This window comes from Apium graveolens, chromosome 9 (assembly GCF_009905375.1).
Source record: "Apium graveolens cultivar Ventura chromosome 9, ASM990537v1, whole genome shotgun sequence".
In the NCBI taxonomy this organism is placed as follows: domain Eukaryota; kingdom Viridiplantae; phylum Streptophyta; class Magnoliopsida; order Apiales; family Apiaceae; genus Apium; species Apium graveolens.
The window spans coordinates 154,047,585-154,060,004 of record NC_133655.1 but is presented as its reverse complement, the minus strand read 5'-3'; positions in this window follow the sequence as shown (position 1 = coordinate 154,060,004).

Here is a 12,420-nt window from a genome sequence, read left to right as displayed (position 1 = left end):
ACTAAGATCAAAATCAGAAATTGTTTGTGTTATTGATTTCCACATAAATAACTAATTCAAACATGGGATACATAGTTTGTTAAAGACTACTAAGTCAGTATCTAACAAGATAATCCTCATTGGATTGAATAGTCACAGAACATTCAAAACACTTTCAGAGTTTATAGAATCACATCAGATAATAAGTAGTGTTTAATATGTTACAATTTAAGCACAGATTACATTGAGATAGGAAAATCTGTAAACACTGATCATAAAGTCTGATGTATGAGAACAAAAACTAAACAGATTTTGAGAAAGAACCTGAAACCATTCCAAGTTCATTTACCAGTCTTGTAAAAGTAGCTTCATATAGTGGTTTTGTGAAGATATCTGCTAGTTGTTGATCTGTTGGAACAAAATGCAATTCCACTATACCTTCCATCACATGTTCCCTTATGAAATGGTACTTAATGCTGATGTGCTTTGTCATTGAGTGTTGAACTAGATTTCCTGTCATAGCAAGAGCACTTTAATTATCACAGTAAATGGGTATTTTAGAAAATTCTAACCCATGGTCCAGTAACTGATTCTTCATCCACAGAATCTATGCACAACAGCTTCCTGCAGCAATATATTCTGCTTCTGCAATTGATGTGGAAATTAATTTTTGTTTCTTGCTAAACCAAGAAACCAATCTGCCTCCAAGAAATTGGCAGCTTCCACTAGTGCTTTTCCTGTCTATTTTGTATCCTGCAAAATCTGCATTTGAGTAACCTATTATCTTAAAATCTGATTCCCTAGGATACCACAATCCTAGATCAGTTGTACCCTTGAGGTACTTGAAAATTCTTTTCACAGCTATTAGATGAGGTTCTCTTGGATCAGCCTGAAATCTTGCACAAAGACAAGTAGCATACATGATATCTGGTCTACTTGTAGTTAAATAGAGTAAAGAGCCAATCATACCTCTGTAGTTAGTAATATCTACTGATGCTTCAGTATCTTTATCTAACTTGGTGGCAGTGGCCATGAGAGTTGATGCAATAGAACTGTCTTGCATTCCAAATTTCTTGAGTAGATTTTTGGTGTACTTGGATTGACTGATAAAAGTACCTTCTTCAGTTTGTTTGACTTGAAGTCCCAAAAAATAACTCAACTCTCCCATCATACTCATTTGATATCTTATCTGCATTAACTTGGAAAATCTTTCACAAAGTTTAGTATTTGTAGAGCCAAAGATGATATCATCAATATATATCTGTACAAAAAGTAAGTCCTTTCTATGGTTGAGATAGAATAAAGTCTTGTCAATTGTGCCTCTGTGAAATCCACTTTCCAGAAGGAATTGAGTCAGAGTCTCATACCATGCTCTAGGAGCTTGCTTAAGGCCATAAAGTGCTTTGTCAAGCCTGTAGACATGATTTAAAAATTTTGGATCTACAAAGCCTAGAGGTTGTTCAACATATACCTCTTCTTCCAATTCTCCATTGAGAAAAGTACTTTTCACATCCATTTGAAAGACTTTAAACTTCTTGTCAGCAGCATAAACCAAAAAGATTCTTATGGTTTCCAATCTAGCAACTGGAGCAAATGTTTCATCATAGTCAATACCCTCATGTTGAGAGTAACCTTTAGCAACCAGCCTTGCTTTGTTTCTTGTAATTATGCCATCACTGTCAGTTTTATTTCTGAACACCCATTTTGTACCAACAATTGATCTGTTCTTTGGTCTTGGTACTAGGGTCCAGACTTTATTTCTTTCAAATTCATTTAACTCTTCCTGCATTGCTTACACCCAATCAGCATCTTGAAGAGCTTCTTCCACTTTCTTTGGTTCAGTCTGAGATAGAAAGAATTGATAGAGACGTTCATTTATTGTTGTTGTTCTAGTTCTGACACCTGCTTCAGGATCTCCAATTATTAAGTCAGGTGTGTGTGATTTAGTCCACTTCCTTGTAGATGGAAGTTGATCTCTAGAACTGGATCCTCCCCCATGATCCATGATGTCTCCATCAGTATTTTCTGATGCTCCCCCTAAAGTTATGCTCTCTGAGATTCCAGAATTTGAGTTGGATCCTTCAGGAATTGAACAAGTAGAGTTTCCAAAATTGTCAGAATTTGGCTCATCAGAACTTGATGAATCAGAACTTGAAGAGCCAGTGGCTGGTTCTGATGCTTCTTGAGAGTCTTGAGATGTGGTATGATCATCAGCTTGCTCCCCCTGAACAGGTGTATTTTCCTTTGGAGCAGTTACCACAGTTTCAATGACATCAGAATTTAACCCATCAGAACTTACAGGATCAGGATTTAGGTCATCAGAATTTACAGAATCAGAATTTCTATCTTCATTTTCAAATCTCTGCTGATCATGATCATTGAAATCTTCAAGTTCGGTAATCTTTTTATCATCAAAAGATACATTGATAGATTCCATGACAACCCTTGTTCTTAAATTGTAGACTTTGAAGGCTTTTGTGGAAAGTGGATATCCAACAAAAATTCCTTCATCTGCTTTTAGATCAAATTTTGACAGCAGTTTAGGATGAGTCTTAAGAATAAAATACTTGCATCCAAATACATGAAAGTATTTCAGATTTGGCTTCTTTTTCTTCACCATCTCATATGGTGTTTTTCCATGCTTGTTTATGAGTGTAGCATTCTGTGTAAAACAAGCAGTCTGCACAGCTTCAACCCAAAAATAGTTTGGTAGCTTTGATTCATCAAGCATAGTTCGTGCAACTTCAATAAGAGTCATGTTCTTTCTTTCTACAACTCCATTCTGCTGTGGAGTTCCAGGTGCAGAAAAATCCTGCTTTATTCCTTGCTATTTGCAGAACTCTTCCATGATTGAATTCTTGAACTCAGTGCTATTATCACTTCTTATTATTTTAACAGAATCTTTGACTAATTTATCCAGCTGTCTGACATGATCAGTTAGAGTAGATGCAGTTTCATTCTTCTTGTGCAAGAAATACACCCAAGTGTATCTTGTGAACTCATCCACTATAACCATATCATATTTCTTCTTTGTAATAGACACGACATTGACTGGACCAAATAGATCAACATGCAGTAAGTGATAAGGCTCAAGAATTGAGGATTCAGTTTTGCTCTTGAATGAAGATTTTCTTTGTTTTGCCTTTTGACATGAGTCACAAAGACCAACATGAGCAAATGTTGATTTTGGTAGTCCTCTCACAAGATCTTTCTTTACTAGCTCATTTATGTTGTTGAAATTTAAATGAGAGAGTCTCTTGTGCCAATTCCAGATTTCTTCAATTGATGCTCTGCTTAACAGACAGATTGCGGAACCATCAGAATTTGTTGAAATTCTGGCTTCATATACGTTACCATATCTATAACCTTTCAGAACCACTTTGCCTGTAGAATTACTTATGTAACGCCCGGGAAATATTATGTAATTATTTTTATCAATAAATAATTATTCTGTGATTTTTAAGTGAATTTTGGTGAATTATTTGATGATGAATAATAACATTTGGATGTTTATTTCTGATAAAATTGAGATATTTAATTTCCAATTATCCAGAATTAAATATAGATAATTTTGGTATTTTTCTGGTAATTTTTGGATTACCATATGATTTTATAGGGATTTATAGAATTTATAATGATTATTTTACATAAATTTAAAAAAATTAATTTTTAGAATCAGAAATCGTCCCACTTCAATTGTCTTTGCGTTTTTACAACCCGGAACTCTTCCGAAAACTCCTTCCTAACCAAATCTGATAATTCTGAACACTTTCTGTGTTTTGACTTTTTCGATCCGGGGTACGGTTTGACCTGTACGAGTCCCGCTGTGAAATTTTCGATACGCAAATTATTTTATATATCGATAAAAGTCCATATTCTCAAAAGGCGAGACATTATTACCTTAATTTCGTATAAAGTATTTTATAGGAAGCTCTCTTTTGATAATTATCCAAATTTGGTATTAAAATTGTATCGTCTTTTCAGTTACTTAGCGGCTAAGTAACCTATTTTCAGATCCAATCTATAAATGTAATTATCGAATCATTAAATAAATAAAATATGTGATGGTTCTGTCAGCTATGTGTTGTTGTGGTATTAATTGTTTGTGATTGTTTGATGTGGAGATTAATTTTGTAATTAATTGTCGAGCTGTATGCATTTAATTCATTTTCAAGTGATTTTATTGAATAATTATTCTTGAAAATGTTTAAGTTATTTTTAAAATTATATTTGTTGTTTTATAATTTTATTTATTATTTTTAGGAATTTATAAAATTTAAAAATCAATATGTTATTCATTATTTATCTCTAAATGATTTTCTGAGCCCATTTAATTGTAAAATCAGTATTTAATTCCAGAATGCTCCAAAAATCATGAAAATTTTATTTTATTAAGTTTGAAATATTTAAAGAATTTCAAAAAAAAAATTCGGGAATATTCTGGCTTTTATCTAACCATGTGTGTATTTGTTAAATTAAAAAGAATACAGGTCAAATGCGTAATATAAAAATGATTTAAATATCTTGCAAATTTAATTTTATTAACTCCTAATTATTTCGGGATTTTTTTAAAATTGTTTTCGTAAATTTTTGAATTATTTTACCCATTAAACGCTCGTTCAAGTTTAAATTTCGATACAAAAAGGGGTGATAACGGGATTAACACAAAATTAAAAAATAAAAAAAATAAAAAAAATAAAACCTAATCACCCCCCCTGTTCGACACCACCGCCTTTCTCCTCAATTTATTTCGCCTCTCTCGTCTCTCTTTCTCATCTCTCCCCCATATCTCTCTCTCTCTAATCTCTCTAGTTTTCTTCCTCGCAAATCTCTCTTCCTTCTCTGTTTTTTTTCCTCCGCCCCGTTCTCTACTTCCGTCGAGTTTACCGCCGTTCTCCTTTCTCTTTCGGCCATCGTGTTTTCGGCTCTATTCTTCCCGGTAATTAGTCCGGTCATCCTCTTTCTGTTGGTTCCGATTGTTGGTTGATTCAGCTGTGTACATATATATATGTATATGTATTAATCTCTGTGTGTGTGTATGGTGATATGTGTGTGGGTATCGTGTTGTGTGTGTGTTCAGACCGGGTTCTGTGTTGTCGGTTCTATTCCATCCGGTTGCCGCCGGCCTGAGTGCGGTCAGGCGACCTCCCTGTTCCCAGTGCGTATGCGCGTGATATTACCCTGTGATTTTTGTTTTATTGTTGGACTGAATTTCTTTTATGGATTTTTTGCAGAAAATGAATATATAAAATTTCTGGATATTCATGATGAAAATAAATTATTCGGATGAGAATAATTTGTAATAATCGGTGAAGTTCGCGTTCAATGTCCGATATAAACAGAAACCCGCGAATTTTATCACCGTCGGCGATGAGCCTCGGCGAGCCGACGGTGGGCGATGATGATTTTTATCTAAGTCCTAAATTATAATCAAATAAAAATTAGTTGATAAAACAAATTGCGAAATGAAAAATACGAATAAAAAAAACATAAAAATAATTGAAATGTATCGGTGATTGGGATTGCGAATGGTGTTGGATGTAGTTGTGGTGATCAGATTGTTGATGTGGATTGAATTATGTTGTGGCTGTTGTTGTGATTTGACGTCGATTTGATTTCGACGGGTAGGCCGATAAATAGAGGAAACGCTGCCCGATTTTCGGGAAAATAAATTCTGAAAATATGGGAATGTAACATGTAATTATCGGTAACGTCGAACAAGGATATAATTGAACTTTATGAAACCAATTTGCGTGACGTGACAAGATATTTTGTGAATAATCGATTACCCTATATTTCAAAACGACAAATATACGTATTTTCCGAAATTAAATACCGAACCGATTTTTCGAAAATGTGAACCATAATTGTTATGTGTATTTCGATAATACGTATAAATATGAATTTGGTTATGAAATCGTATGGGTAGAATAAAGTAGCGATTTGATGTTAAGCTTAAGCGGTTATCTGAATTAGGGTATTTCAACCCTGTAGGTTTAGACGGAAGACCCGAGACATGACATCGGACTAGGAACGATCTAGTGACTAGACGTCGAGATCAACGAAGTTCCAACTGAAGGATCTAAATGTTGGAATCGTATCCAGAATAGGATAAAAGTTTGACGATAAAGCCGAACGATTAAAGTCGAACCAAAGTCAACCGATAATAGTGATTAAAGCTTATTGAGCCAAGTATTCCCGAACTTTCTTTTAAACACTGCAAATATTCTTGAATTTTCTTTTAAATACTACAGATATTTATTCGCTCATATTCTAAGTTCAGAATAGTTAACTGTTTTACATTTCGCTGCAATTACTCTGATTATGCATGTTCTTTTATTCTTGTTCCTGTGATTCGATTGCTCTCTTGAGCAAATACCCATTCTTTCGGGTAATTTGCGAACCCTGAATTGGGATGTTTGAATTCAAAATGATTTGACATCAAAATACTCCATGGGCTGGACAATGATGATGTTTTGGGGATTAAGTGTGTCTTAATCCTGAGGACCGGGATGACTGGTGCCTCGACGTGGGCCGTAGTGCCTGGATATCCGACTGGATCTATATATTGAGATATAGATCAGCATTATATTCTGACTGATCAGCAGAATATATATGCGAACTAGTATCCAGTCTAATTTGTTGTTGATCGCCATTAACGACATTCTCTCTTGAATGATTTTATGATTCCAAAACCAGACAAAACCCTGATTTAGGAGATGAATCGGGGAATCGCTTGTCATTATTTGGATTTTAGTTAAAGGCCGGTGACAGCCAATGTTTATTCGCTCACTCACTCAAAGTAAATCGAATTGTTTAAACTTGTCTTGAGATTTTGTCCAAAAGTTTTCTTTTGATATTAATGTTTGAAACTCAAAATATATATACTTGCTGGGCATTTTTGGCTCACTCTTGCTTTGTCAATTCTCATTTCTGCCAGAAACAAATGACGCGATTAAGAAGCATTTGGTGTGAAGGCATCTCCAGACATAATTTCGAAGCAATGATGTGACTTGAATCGTGAACTTGTATCCGCACGATCCTGAAGGCATACGTAAGTGAAGCGTGGAGGTGATCGGCATTAACATTCTTTCTTCTAATACGACAATATATGTTTTCTTGATTTTTGAATACGTAGGAGCTTCTTCTGTTGATAAATTATATGAGGCGAAAACAAAAGAAAATTTCTTATATTCCTTCTGAATTGTTTCTCTTCTCCAATTTCTTGATTCCTGATTGAGACAACAGTGTTTTGGTATGACGCTTTGTCGAAATGACGAAGAGTCGGGTGGGACGCCACCTAATCATGTGTTGTATGCCATATAGTATGAAAGACTGGCCATCTTGAGTACGAATATGGTTGTCTCATTCTTCACTCATTTTTCTTCCTTCAATTTTCCGGTTACAAATTCTTTCAATCGGATGTTGCATTATTATTCTTTATTCCGTTTTTCAATCAAAATCATATTCACAAACTCTCCTTTTGCACAAAGTCTAATCACTGACGATTTCATAAGAAATGAAATAGTGTGATACGTGGAACCATACAACGAATATAGATACGACTGCAAATCGATAAATGGTGGACATCTGTGAGCGAAGAAAAATGGATGCACCGAAAAATGTGGACATGGAGAAGATATCAAGTCAGACAGTTGTTCATGTTACGAGGATCTCGTCAGTATGGTAGATTGCGTTAACATAACGCACTTCAAACCAGAGGATTTCGACGCGAAATGAATGGTTAGCGAATCGTACATTAATTACGAAATAAGGAAGTGAAGCTGTGTGTGTCAGACTAAGTAAACGAGTATCGGAACGACGATCAAAGATCAAGGAAATTCTGAACGATGACTCAGACAGGCGGTTAATACACGAGGCATCCCTTCGTCATGAAAAGATTTTAGTCGTGAAAATTCAAGATGGAAGAAATCTTAAATGAAATCGAACTTCGAACGTGTTCTTCAAGAAGTTGTGAAGATCTCTAACTTGCGTAAATAATTGATTGTGAATTCAATGCTCATACCTGGGTCAGTGGCGAAAAATTAATACGGGAACATAAGTGGAGATGAAGGACTGGTGATTCGACTGTGGAGTCTTTTAAGGAATAATGAGATAACGATTAAGTTTCCATCAAATTATGACGATAATAATAAAAACCGTGCATGGTTACTAAAAGATGAGCAGATTAGTAATAAAAATTGGTAATGACAAGAAATAAGTTAAGATACTCGCGAAATAAAATTTTGAGAAATGAGACAAATTTTAAAGTTCACTAATAAAATTTTGTAAGATTCTAAAATAACTGGAAAGGGAGTGGTAATATTAATCCTTGTTAATTTAAGACCTTAAGTCTCATTTTAAAAGATATATAATATGCCAGTCAGATGCTGATCAAAGGTGAATTGTGGGTGGATATGATTATGGATGATTTGGTTGATTGATGGTGTCGGCTTGAGCCCGACTGGTAGTCACTGGTGTAGGGGAAGTGCTGCCCAAATTTTTAGAGATTACCCTATGGTTAAGGACAAAGAAGTATATTGTCATTCTTGTCAGTACTCCAATTAATTGTGATCTCGGTTCTTGAGAAAGTTGTTATGACCAAACCGACTTTATATAATTGGTCTTTGATTCCGGTTAGCTAGTCAGCATTTGGTTTAAGTGATCAGCTAAAGGAATTAATTGATCAACTTTACCAACTAATGGTTAGTTAAATGGAGATCGATTCCAATTAGATTGAGTCAAGCTCTAACATGATTTCCAGCTCCGAAATCAAAGCAATAAGAAATTTGAAAAACTAATGGCGTTAACGTAAATTGAAGGCTTAGTTCAATTAGTGTGATGTTATTGTAATCAGGTGCAAGGTTTGATCCAGAAGAATACGCTTTTTTCGATGATTAAGAGGAACAGGAAGTTACTGGTACACGCTAGTAGGAAGAACATTTTTTTTTAAACTGAAGGTTCAAGATAAAGTAAAGGGATTATATCATCTGCAATAGCGTGCCAGGAAGAACTTGGATGTATACCAATATCAAATAGCGAATTAATGAAATATTTAAAGATATATTTCTTTTGAACGACGATTGAATAGAAGTTGCTGTAGAATAATGGAAAGCTCACAAATTCAAACACCCAATGAAAGGCGAAGATTGATGAAGTCCGAGATGATGGTCAATGAAGGGAAGTCAAACAAGCGATATGTGATATGTCAAACAAGGCTAAGGAAATAGCTACCGAGGAAATTCGATAATTCTATTAGTAAGAATTTAAATAGTACAAATAAAAGTCTTCATTCCAGTGTGAACTTCATAAATGGCCTATCCAATAATAAACAGAGTAATATTACTAAGAAAAAGAAATTCGTTATGTATGAAGAAGATAATGAATAATGAGAATGAAGAACTAATCAAGACAAGACGTGGAATTAAAAGGATGACAAAGAAATTTTATAAAATAATCCAGATGATATGCAAGTTGGGAACGTCGGTTGTGCCAGAACTATTAGAAGAATGAGGTGAAACGTCGATAATTGAAGATAGGAATTTCATTCAAGGAATACGTGTAAACAAAAATGATTAAACAAAGGTATTAATGGCAAACGATTGGAGAAGCGCATTGCAATCTCAAAATGGAATTCTTTAGAACTAAAGTGAAGTCCCGGAGGTTCGAATGAATGCTTTATCAAGATTACCTCAAGGAATGAGGTGAGGATTTCTCGTCGATTACTGCACAGAGTCAAGCTGGTGACAAAAGCTCCATATCGTCTAACTCAATAGGGATGAAATAATAAGTGAAGGAAAACCTCAGAAATATGGAATGTAAGAATAAAAAAATAAAAAGTATTTTCGCTAAGCACAAAAGTGGTTATGGAAAAAGAAAATAGAGATATGAGGTTACGCGTCGATTATCAGAAATTGTAAGTTTGAAGGTTAAGTGAACACAATGTACCAGGGGTATTGGGATGGTGTGATTGTATTTATTGATCACATCCTCGCTAATTCAAGGACAAAGGAAGACTAAGTTAAACGTCTGAAGATATGCTCGCGAAAAGTTGGAAAATAGCAGCTGCATTCTCAGCTTCAAGGATATGAGTTCTGGTTATAATTAATTATGAGCTCCAGTATATGATTAAATACCAAGCAGGAAAGGTCCATTTAGGAACAGATGTTCCAAACAGAAAGAAAAGAGTGAATACCATTGAAATTGTTGAGAAATGGTTAAAAGAATTGAAAAACTTAGAAATTGAAGAATAGGTTGTTAGGAATATGTGTATTAGTTTGATGATAAGTTAAGCAAAACACTTAAGTAGAAATCTAGTGTTTGTAGCCTCAATGGATAAGACCATCTTGGCTATCCGTTGAAGGAGTAGCTTTACTTAGCAATAAGTTTAGTATTGTAGCACATTTCACTCTCTGGTTTCAAGCTGTAATTCTTAGATGTTGTTAGGAAATAATCAGTCATGTTGACTACTAATGGATGTACAAATAGGAGGGCTAATTGTAAATATTTCATGCCTTGTAATTTTGTATAAGTGAAGAAGTGTCAACGGATATTGAAGACCTTCAACGGATAAGAAACAAAGCTTCAACGGATGTCTCTAATGCTTCAACGGATAATATCCATCAACGGATAAGTGCTTCAACGGATAAAGACTTCAACTGATAATGCATCAACGGATAAAGCTTCAACGGATAAAGCCTCAACGGATAAGGCATCAACGGATGAAAGTTTTAATGGATGCTTAGTTCATTAGCAGTTGATAGTGACAATTCACAAGCTGACAGAGGCACATGGGTTGACAGAGACATACTGGAATGTGGAAGCCTCTAGGAGGAATCAAGAAAATGCAGCATTTCCATTTTGATGCAAACAAGGAAGTATTCAAATATTTACAGATTATCCTAGATTGCATTGGATAGAGAAATGAAGAAGAAACATGTGAAGAATCTTTTCAATTGTATTTTACAGTTTGTCTTCACTTGTAAACTTGGTGATATATAAACCAAGTAGCAGCTAGTAATTAGATATGAATTTTCCTGAGCTGTTTAGAAATATCAAAAGAGAAAATCATCTAGTTTGTACTAGGAAGCAGCTGTGATTTAATTCTTTGAATCACAGATTTTCTGAAATAACACATCTCTGGTGGAACAACAAATCCACCAGAAAAGTTTTTAAGTTCTTTGTGCTCATTACATTTGTGTTTGAATATATATCTGTCTGCATCAGCTTCAAGCAATTCACACACATTTGATCACTCAAACACTTAGCCTTAGAAACTGCTCAAAACTTGAAAAAGTTTTTAGATTTACATTCAACCCCCCTTCTGTAAATCTCATTGTTAGTCCACTGGGAATAACAATTGGTACCAGAGCAAGTTCTTAACATAGAAAGAGTTTAAAGATCTATTCTGCTAACATCATGAGTGCACAGAAGAATCCTCTTGGCTACCATCATGAGTAGGAAGGATATTGGTGTAAAGATCCCAGTCCTGGAAAAAGATAATTATCATCACTGGAAAGTGAAGATGATTTACATCTTCTTTCTCAAGATGAAAGCTACATCAACTGTATTGAAAATGGTCCTCACATCCCTCACAAAGTAGCCACAGCTGCTACTGCAACAGTTGCTGTTGGACAGTCCATTCCCAAGCCAAAAGCAGAATGGACTATTGAAGACATGGAAGAAATCCGCAAGGATAAGAGAGCCATGAACATCTTGTTTAATGGCTTAGATCAAGATATGTTTGACAATGTCATCAATAGCCAAACTGCAAAGGAAGTTTGGAATACTGTACAAATCATCTGTGAAGGTACTGAGCAGGTCAGAGAGAACAAGATGCAGCTTCTTATTCAACAGTATGAATATTTTCACTTTAAAGAAGGTGAATCATTAAATGATACCTTCAACAGGTTTCAGAAACCGTTGAATGGACTGAAGCTGTATGGTAGAGTGTACCAAGTCAAGGATTCCAACTTAAAATTTCTTAGGTCTCTGCCAAAGGAATGGAAGCCCATGACTGTCTCTTTGAGAAATTCTCAAGATTATAAGAACTTCACACTTGAAAGATTATATGGAATTCTGAAGACTTATGAACTTGAAATGGAGCAGGATGAGCTGTTGGAAAAGGGAAAGAGAAAAGGAGGAACAGTTGCTCTTGTAGCTGACAGTGAGAAGATGGAAGCCAGGAATGAGGAGAAGACAATGCCAAGTCTCAAAATTGGCACAAGCAAATCAGAATCAAGCAAGGGTAAAGAGCAAGTTGCTGAGGATGAAGACAATTCCAGTCAGGATGAATCTGATGATATTGAAGAACATTTGGCCTTTCTGTCCAGGAGGTTTGCAAAAATGAAGTTCAGGAAAAACACAAAGTTCACTAAGCCAAACAAAAACATGGTGGACAAATCAAACTTCAAATGTTACAACTGTGGCATTAGTGGACAC